We start from the raw sequence: 8,750 nt of genomic DNA, 5'->3' as shown, positions 1-8,750 counted from the left end.
CCCCGCCCCAGCCGGCAGACTGTGCTGTTTCCTCCGCCCTCACCCCCATGTTTTCTGACCTCCTGCCTGAGCTTGGGGTATTTATAGACTATTAATTTTCTGACTGAGCCAATAGTGGTTGGGGAACTCTTGAAAAAGGGGAGAGAATGGCTGGGTGCTGGGGAGTTCCCCCCTCCGAGCCCTCCTTCCTGGCCCAACCTGAGGGATGTGGATTTGGGACTGTCTGGGGGCCCCTCCTGCAGCCAGGATGGGAGGGGGTGCTGAGCTGTGAATCCCCTAGGCAGGGGGCAACAACTCCGTGTAGCATTAACCCCCGTGGTGGGGTCCGCTGCTGGTCTAATTTGGACCCCCCGCCCCTCAGTGCCCCTGCCCTAGGGGTGTCTGGCTCCAGAGGGGAGGGACAGATGCCCTAGTGGGGCCATTTCAATGGGGTAGGTTTTGCATTTTTTTCCCCACTCACTTTTTATTTTTTAATGATAACGGAGATGTCTGGGCCCTTCCCCACCCCGCCTGTTGGTCTTGTCCTGGCCCTGCCTGTCCCCACCTTTGTTCTCGTAGGTGAACCCCAGGTCCTCGACGCCCCCCTTTATGTGTTGAAAGTTAATGGTTTCAGATGTGAACATCACGTGTTGTAACTGTAGCTCTGTACATTTTTTTGTGGGAGGGTGGGCAGGGAGGGGTCCCAGAGGGTAGAGCTCAAGGATTTGGGGTTTTGTTTTCGTTTTTCCAAAAAAAAAGAAGAAAAAAATAGAAAAAAAAAGAAACAGGGGCGTTGTTTTTTGAAGAACTGTCTTGGATACCCTATTTAAATGTGTGTTCTGTTTTGTTTTTTAACGATTTTTAAATAACGTCTGTGCCTCCGCGGGTTGAGGGTGGAACCTCCAGGCAGGAACCGGCTCGCCACCCTCTGCCCGGTAAGGGCTGCCCAAGAAAGCATTACCCGCCCTCGGGGGGTCGGGCTGTGGGGGTCCCGGCACCTGGCGTGACTTTCATGTATGAAAACATAAAATTAAAAAAAAAATACCTACACGAGCACCGTGATTTCAAGTAATAAACAGAAAATGAAGCATGTTGACTCCCGCCTGCTCACCGGGTGGGGGATTTGGCCTTGGTTGGGAAGGTTCCTAGAGTGGGGTGTCAGCTCAGGGAGTCAGAGGCATGGACCTGGGTCCCAGCGCCCCGAGGAGGGGGTGGGGCAGGAGCCAGGGCCCTGAGAAGTTCCCACGCTCCCTCCCTGGCTGCCGGGTGGGCAGGAAGCAGCCAGGGTGTGGGAGGGAGGAGCCCAGCCACTTCCTGGTACCCAAGGCCGGAAGTCCCTTAGGGTATGGGGCAAGGGCCTGCCTGCCTGCTTCGTGGCCTGGGCAGGACCCTGGCCCCCTCTCAGGACCTGCCAGTATGGTGGAGACCCGACCACCAGCTCTCCCCAGCCCCAGGAGTGGGGGGGGGGGCCTCCCAATTGGCCAGACCCACCCACTGCCCTTCCTGGAGTCTCATGTCTGTGTGGCTTGCTGCAAGGAGATCACTAGGCCCACTGGGAGGACCCAAGATCCTGCAGGGTACCTTGGACTGGCTGGCGATAAGAGGCCTGGCTTGACCCAGCCCTGGCGGGGGCCTCTCTGGCCACACCTCCTGACATTCCAGCCCCTCCCAGACCTGGCCTTCAGCTCCAAACCTCCTGGCCTTTGCCCCTATCTAGGAACACCCCTTGTCTGGCTGTCCCTTGCTGTCTGGGAACTTCCCCAGCCTGTGCCTCCCACCCCTGTCCACCCAGTCCCCCAGACGCCACCCTTCCCTCTGTCTGCCCCCAGCCTGGAGCTCCCCAAGAGCCCCACCAGCACTGAGTCCTCTCTGGGGTCCTACCTCCATCCAGGTCCTGGCTGGGCAGAGATAGGGCAGTAATCCTATCGCATGTGCTTTTGTTTCTTTTTTAACCTGTATTTTCTCAGGTAACAGGAGTTGCCCAAGAGAAGTAATTGGGCTTCCATTTTATAGATGGGAGAACAGAGGTCCAAAGAGAAACATCACTTGGCCCACCCCACAGGATTTGGGGTGTTTGTTCAATGGTGTGACCTCCACCCCTTATCCCATCTCTAGGGGCCCCAGCACCCGGAACCCCGAGGGGAAGGGGCACAGGTCCAGGGAGTGGCCCTGGGAGCACCTTCCTGAGACCCCTCTGCCCCTCCCAACGCCCAGTCAACCCCAAATCATCCCACGCCCACGACAGGAAGGCGGATGCCCAGTCGGGCGGCCCCCCGACCCCCGTCCCTGGTGCGGATGTCCCCTCGGGGCGCAGGGTGGGGTGCGGGTCACCGACGCCCGGCCTGGGGTCAGGGCGAGGGCCCCAGGGCGCCACCCGCCCCCTCGCTGGGCGGGGTGGGGAGAAGGAAGGAGGATGTTGTCTGCAGCACCTGCTGAATCACAGGGGCTGTGTCTGCTTCCTGCAGGGTGGGGGGCGCGTCCCCTGCACTCCAGGACCCGCTCCTCGGGATGCCGACTCCCACCCCAGCCTGGGGATCCCGGGGGTCAAGGCTGTGCCCTGGGGGCGTGGGGTGGGGTGTGGAGCTCCACGCTCAGAGCCCTGGCCTGGTGGGGTCAGCGCAGCCAGGGGTGCAGCGGGCGGAGGGGCGGCAGGCGGAGGCCACGTGTGCGTAGGGAGGCACGGAGAGGTAAACTGAGGCACAAAGAGGGCAGGGACCGCTGGGATCGCGGGGGGCGGGGTCGGCCCTGGATCGCTCCCTTCCCCCTACCATTGAGGAAAAAGCTGAATGGGAGGGGCGGCCCCCGGAAACCCGCCGGGATGGAAACGCGGTTTCCAGGGCAACGCGCCGCGAAAGGAGCCTGACGTCACCCAGGGTAGGGCGCCCCGCCCGCCCCCGTCCGCGCATCGGGTGGCCCAGGCCCCGCCCACCAGCTGGGACGCCTCACTGGTGATCGCACCGCTCGGTCATCTGCGTGGCCCAGTAGCAGCGCGAGGCAGCCTCCAGAAGGCGGGACTTCAGCACGGTAGGGCCGAGTGCGCAGACGCAAGCGCGGAGGCGCTGCGGCCCCGCCTCTCTCCCCGCGCGTCTGCAAACTTGGGGGCGGGAGGCGCAGCCGAGGGTCTGACGGCTGCGGCGGGGCCTGGACGGAAGAGGGGGCGAGCCCCGGGGCGCCGCACGTGGACCCCCGGCACGGGCACGCTCACGTGCACCCGTCCTTTCACGCCAACGCGTTTCCTGCTGCCCCCACCCCTGCACCACTGTACGTCCCAGACCCCGGCCCAGCCTCCCCGCGGTCCCTAGGCTGGGGTTGCTCAGACAGGAGGCTAGGAGGGGGGCTTTGAGGCTGAGGCTTTGCCAAAGGAGCAGGAGTTTGCCAAGTGTTGTAGGAAGCGGGAAGGGTGCTCCAGGTAGGGGGCACGGCGTGTGAGAAGGCCCGAAAACGTGAAACCAAGTGCATTTGGGGAGCAACCGGGAAGTCAGTGGAGAAAAATCAAAGATGGGAGGAAAGCCGAGGCTGGCAAGGACCCTAAACGGTGATTCCCCAAGTCGGCCACTGGAGGGATGACTTGAGGGACCAGGGAGAAGGAGAAGGTGAGGGGGAGCGGCGGCCAAGACATCTGGGAGGTGGCTGGACCCGTAGCCTGGACTTCGGGGGGCGGTCAAGTTGGATCGATGATCGATGGGGACCCTGGCGGCCTCACCGTGGGGGAGGTAGAGACGGAAAAGGAACTACGGTGTGCCCGGAAGGTGGTGGCTTTAGGTCCACAGGGAGGTGGTTGGCAAGGCCGGGGTAACGGGGATGGAGGAGGAAATCTGAAATGCTGGTGTGAGCTCTGGGCCAAGAGAGGTGAGGACTCAGGAGGCAGGAATCCCCCGTGCCGCCCGCTGCTTGGCTGTGGGCTCCAACTTGGTGTGTACTCAGAGAAGGCAGTGGTTGAAGTGAACAGGGCCTGTGCCAGGTGGGGAGACTGTAGCCAAGGTCTTTGGTGCAGCCCGGCCTCTGGAGTGGCCTGGGAAGAGCTGGAGCTCGCAGGGTGGGAGCTGCCCTGTGGCTGGGAGCCCGTGCTGGCGTCCCTGCCAGGCGGTGAGCTCACAGGTGGGCAGTGCTTGGGGAGACGCAGCAGCTGTGGGCGGGCAGGAGAAGGTCAGTGGAGGTCATGGCTTTCAGCTTGAGGCCGGAGTCCTCTGGGGGTGGCCGAATGGGCCCTTGGAGCTGGCTTGGGAGGTGGCTAGGGTGGACGGCAATAGAAGGGAGGCAGCCAGGCCCCTGGCCTGGAGCCACTGGGTTGGAGGGATTGAGCCGGTGCCCAGGCACAGCCGCCCCCACAGGGCCTGGCCCCACCCGCCCTCCTCTCCCAGCACCATGGGAATGGGAGTTACCAGGCTGGAGGCTGGGGACGCCACCACCCCGTGGCCAAGGGCGTTGGGGCCCAACCCAGGAGGCCGGTGCAGCCCCACCCACGGGCCACCCAGCCCTGGGAGGGCAGAGAACTGGCTGCCTCTGGGGTCACTTGGGACAGGTGAGCAGCCCAGCCCAGCGGGTGGGGGAGGGGAGGCTGTCACCTGGGCCCTGCCTCTGCGGGGCCCTCCTGGCCTTGCCTCCACCCTCTGTCTGGTTCTCACTCCCTCCATTTCTCTTTCTTTTGCCTTTCTCTATTTCTGTTCCGATATCTGGCGGTCTCCCCAACCCAGTACCACCATCTCCGCCCCTCCGTCCCTTCCCTGCTTCTGCCCCCTCTCTGGGGGCCCCCCTCACCCTGGGGCACATTCCAGCCTCCTCCCCCGCCTTGCAGCCCCTCCCTGGAGCCAGCTGCCTCCTTGGGTGCCAGAGCAGAGGAAGTGGGCTTGGGCCGAGGTCGGAGGTTGGGAGCGGGCGGGAGCCTGGGAGGGCGCCCCCAACACCTCTGGAATGTGGGCGGAGCGGGGCGAGGGAGACAGCTGGCTGCCACAGAGGGCACACGCCCCATACTGAGGACGCTGCCCACACTCAGCCCTTCAGGAGAGCAAGCAAAACCAACGGGTGCCGTCCCACGCGGGGCCTGCACAGCCATCCCACACCCCGACCAGCACGCCCGGGACAGCCCTCCACAGGCCATGCATTTATGGTGCGGTTGGTGTGCCAGGCTCCCACATACACAAAACTCCCCGCCAGACACACCCCATAAACCTGCCCCCAACCTCAATCCACTGCATGACCCTAAAACAAACAGCACCTCCTTGCTCAGCCTGGGCCAAGGCCTCCAGGAACAAAACCCCAGCCTGCAGAGTCACACCACACCCCACAGCTGTCACCAGATATAAAGAGGGCCCTGACCAGATCCAGAGAGGGCAGCAGCCTTCCCCCACAACCAACACACGCCTGGGCGGGGGCAGGAACACCCCCAGGGCCTCCAGCCACAGACACTCACCCACTCACCCCTCAGTGCACCAGTGATCCCTGCTGCCCAGCCAAGCTCGACTCCAGGCTGCTGGTCTGGGTGGGGGATGGAGAGGGGTTCCCAGGTGAGCCCCAACCTACGCCTTCCAAAAGCCTTTCTGTTCATGTTGGAGATACAAATGAAACAGGAGAGTTAGCATAAGGGATGATTATTATTTTTGTTGGTTTGTTTTTGTTTTGAGACAGAGTCTCACTCTGTTGCCCAGGCTGGAGCACAGTGGCGCGATCTCAGCTCTCTGCAACCTCCACCTCCCGGGTTCAAGTGATTCTCCTGCCTCAGCCTCCAGAGTAGCTATGATTACCACACCCAGCTAATTTTTTTTTAGTAGAGACAGGGTTTCCCTATGTTAGCCAGGCTGGTCTCTAACTCCTGATCTCAAGTGATCTGCCTGTCTCGGCCTCCCAAAGTGCCGGGATTACAGGTGTAAGCGACTGCACCCAGCCCAATTTTATGTATTTTTAGTAGAGAATGGATTTCACCATGTTGGTCAGGCTAGTCTCAAACTCCTGCTCTCAAGTGATCCACTTGCATTGGCCTCCCAAATCGCTGGGATTACAGGTGTGAGCCACCATGCCTGGCCACAATTATTAGTATTTTCGAGACAGGGTCTCAAGTCTCCAGGCTGGAGCGCAGTGGCTCCATCACAGCTCACTGTAGCCTTGCTGGAACTCCTGGGCTCAAGCGATCCTCCTGCCTCAGCCTCCTGAGTAGCTGGTACTACAGGTGAGCACCACCACGCCCAGCTAATTTTGCTTATTTTCCTGTAGAGATGGGGTCTAGCTATGTTGTCCCGGCTGGTATCAAACTCCTGGACTCAAACGAAAGTGCTGGGATTACAGGCATGAGCCATCGCTCCCGGCCTGCATACGGGATGATTACTTGTGGACTGCCACATCAAGGAAGCGAATAACAAGGAAAGCCCAGCGCTGCGTGGAGCTGTCTTTTGCTGCTAACTGCCCTCGACCGACTTCCTACCAGGTCCTCCCCATGCGCCTCTGACCCCAGGAGGTGCTGCCGGCATGCCCACCTCTCAGATGAAGCAGTGAGGTGCGGAGAATGTCCTGGGCACTGCCTGCCTCACAGCTGGGCCCCTGACCCTCCAGGGTCTGACTGAGCAACCATGGGTGCCTGGACAGGTGTCTCTCCGCCTGGATGTGGGAACCTTCCAGGCATGCTAGGGCAGGCAGGTGCCAGGTGCCTCTCCAGCAAGATGGAACATAGGTGTCTTCACCTGCACTCCATAGGTCCTGAGCCCCTGCAACTGCCTGGGCGAGTAGGGGGACACTCTCCACTCGTCCCACTCCACTGTTGCCCACCCCAGGCAGAGCCACTTTGAGCCTGGTTGTCTTTGCAGGAAATCCCTACTCTTTGGCCTCTGTTAAGCACCAGACCTGTAGTCCCATGAAAGGGAACTGGGCCCAGATGGGGATCCCTCCTCCTACCCCAGGGTGCAGCATCTGTTGCTAAGCAACATCTGAGGCTGCATGGCAGTGGGGGCTCCAGAGTCCCCAGACCTTTTCCCAGTTTCAGAAACCAGGCGGCTGCATCCCCAGCCTCCACGCAGGTGAGCCTAGACCTCGGTCAGCTTTAGGGTGTCTGTGGGCCATGCAGAGTCTTGGACCTTTCACAGACACCTTATCTGCATGTCACAGACACGCATGGGCGTACATCACTGCAGGTCTGCCACATGTGCTGGCTGGTCTGGGCCCCAGCAGAAGGGGTCACCGATGTCTCTGCAGCATCCCGTGTACTGAAAGAGCGAACAGGTGTGTGACCCCAGGGCAGGTTGGGGTCCTACCCATCCTCAGCCTGTCTGCTGTGTGTGCCTGTGGCCGGCAGGGTCTCCGGATGCCCAGTGCATGGCGTATCACTTTGTGTCCAGTGGGTGTGAAGCAGGGGTGTGGGTGTGCACCTGTGTGTGGCTCGTGGCGGGTGATCGTGTGCGCAGGGATGTCCATCCTGTGGGCCAGGCCTGGCTTGGGCTGGCTGGGAATGGCCTGGCCCGGAGGGGCAGGAGTGGACAGGGGCCTCCCAGCTTCCACATTCCTGAGCTGTGATCAGGCCTCGGGGGAGGGGGGGAGTCACAGGGAAGGAAGCCGACCCACTAGGCGACCGCATCTGAGGAACAGGAGGGAACTGAGGCTGGCAAGAGCAGGGCCAGACAGGCTTTCCTGTGTAGCAGACCCCATGAATCTCAGGCCGGGCGGGGTGGGGGTGGGGGCGGGGCCTCCAGGGGACCTGGGATCCGCACCCCGCGACCTCAGGTAGGGGAGCTGAGGGGATGGGGCCAGGTTTAACCCTTCCTCCTCTGGGGTACTTCTGGAACTCTGGGCGGCCCTGGAGGCGGGGGCCGCTCGGCGCTGACCACACAGCACGGCGTGCCCACCGCCAGGGACAGGAGTCAGCAGCACCCAGGCATGGACACATAATGTCTGTGTCTCGGCAGGGCAGCCCGAGTGCACGCACACGGCAGCCCTGTCCCTGGCTGCCCCCACATCATCATGCCGGATAAGCGCCACCTCTTGTGTTGCACACAGCAGGGCGCGAGCAGCACGGTTCCTGCTGGCTTGCAGCATCATGGCATGTGCCGGGGCTCCGTGCACACACCTCCAAGACTGTGCTGCACGGCCCTATAAATGTCGCGCTGCGCACGCCGACCAGGCCCGGCCCTGGGGTCCTGCAGCACCCACGCCGTATGTAGCTCGCACACAGGCTAACATTCGTGTCCTATACAAGGCTTGTGTCTTCCTGTACTCTGCCACCGGGCAGCACTGTGCGCCAGCACTGGCAACCCGCACGCCGGTCTCTGCATCCCCACCCTGGGCTCTGGGCCGCCGCGTAACTGGGGGCCAGCTGGGCCGGCTGCATCCTCTGCCAGGACGGTCCTATTTCCGCGCCCCGCGGGGGCAGCCGCCAGGTGCACGGTCCTGGCCCCCGCCTGGCTAGGAGGGGGCGGTAATTATGCGGCCCCGGGGTACCCCCCACGCGCCTTTCATCCCCGGACACGCCTGTCCCAGGCCTAGACGCTCTCTACCGCCTCCCGCGCGGTCATTAGTCGAGGTCGGGGGAGGACCCGGCGTCCGGCGGGCGGGGCCCCGCGGGGAGGGAGGAGTGGTTGGTGCGGGAGCGAGGGGGCCCCGCCCCCGTCTCCATGGCGACGCCATGCAGGGGCAGGGGCCCGGGAGGAGTATCCGGGTGCAGGAGGCGCGCGCCCCCTCCGAGACGGCAGGCTGGAAGTGGGCGCATTTGTGAATGGGCCCACGGGGCCCACGACAGACACGCAGGGAGCAGGTTCGGGGACTCTGGCTGATCACCGCGCCTCGCTGGGCAG

The sequence above is a fragment of the Rhinopithecus bieti genome, unplaced genomic scaffold, assembly GCF_001698545.2.
Source record: "Rhinopithecus bieti isolate Rb0 unplaced genomic scaffold, ASM169854v2 scaffold_7901, whole genome shotgun sequence".
NCBI classification, from domain to species: domain Eukaryota; kingdom Metazoa; phylum Chordata; class Mammalia; order Primates; family Cercopithecidae; genus Rhinopithecus; species Rhinopithecus bieti.
The sequence above is the reverse complement of the archived record's forward strand: the minus strand, read 5'-3'. Positions refer to the sequence as shown.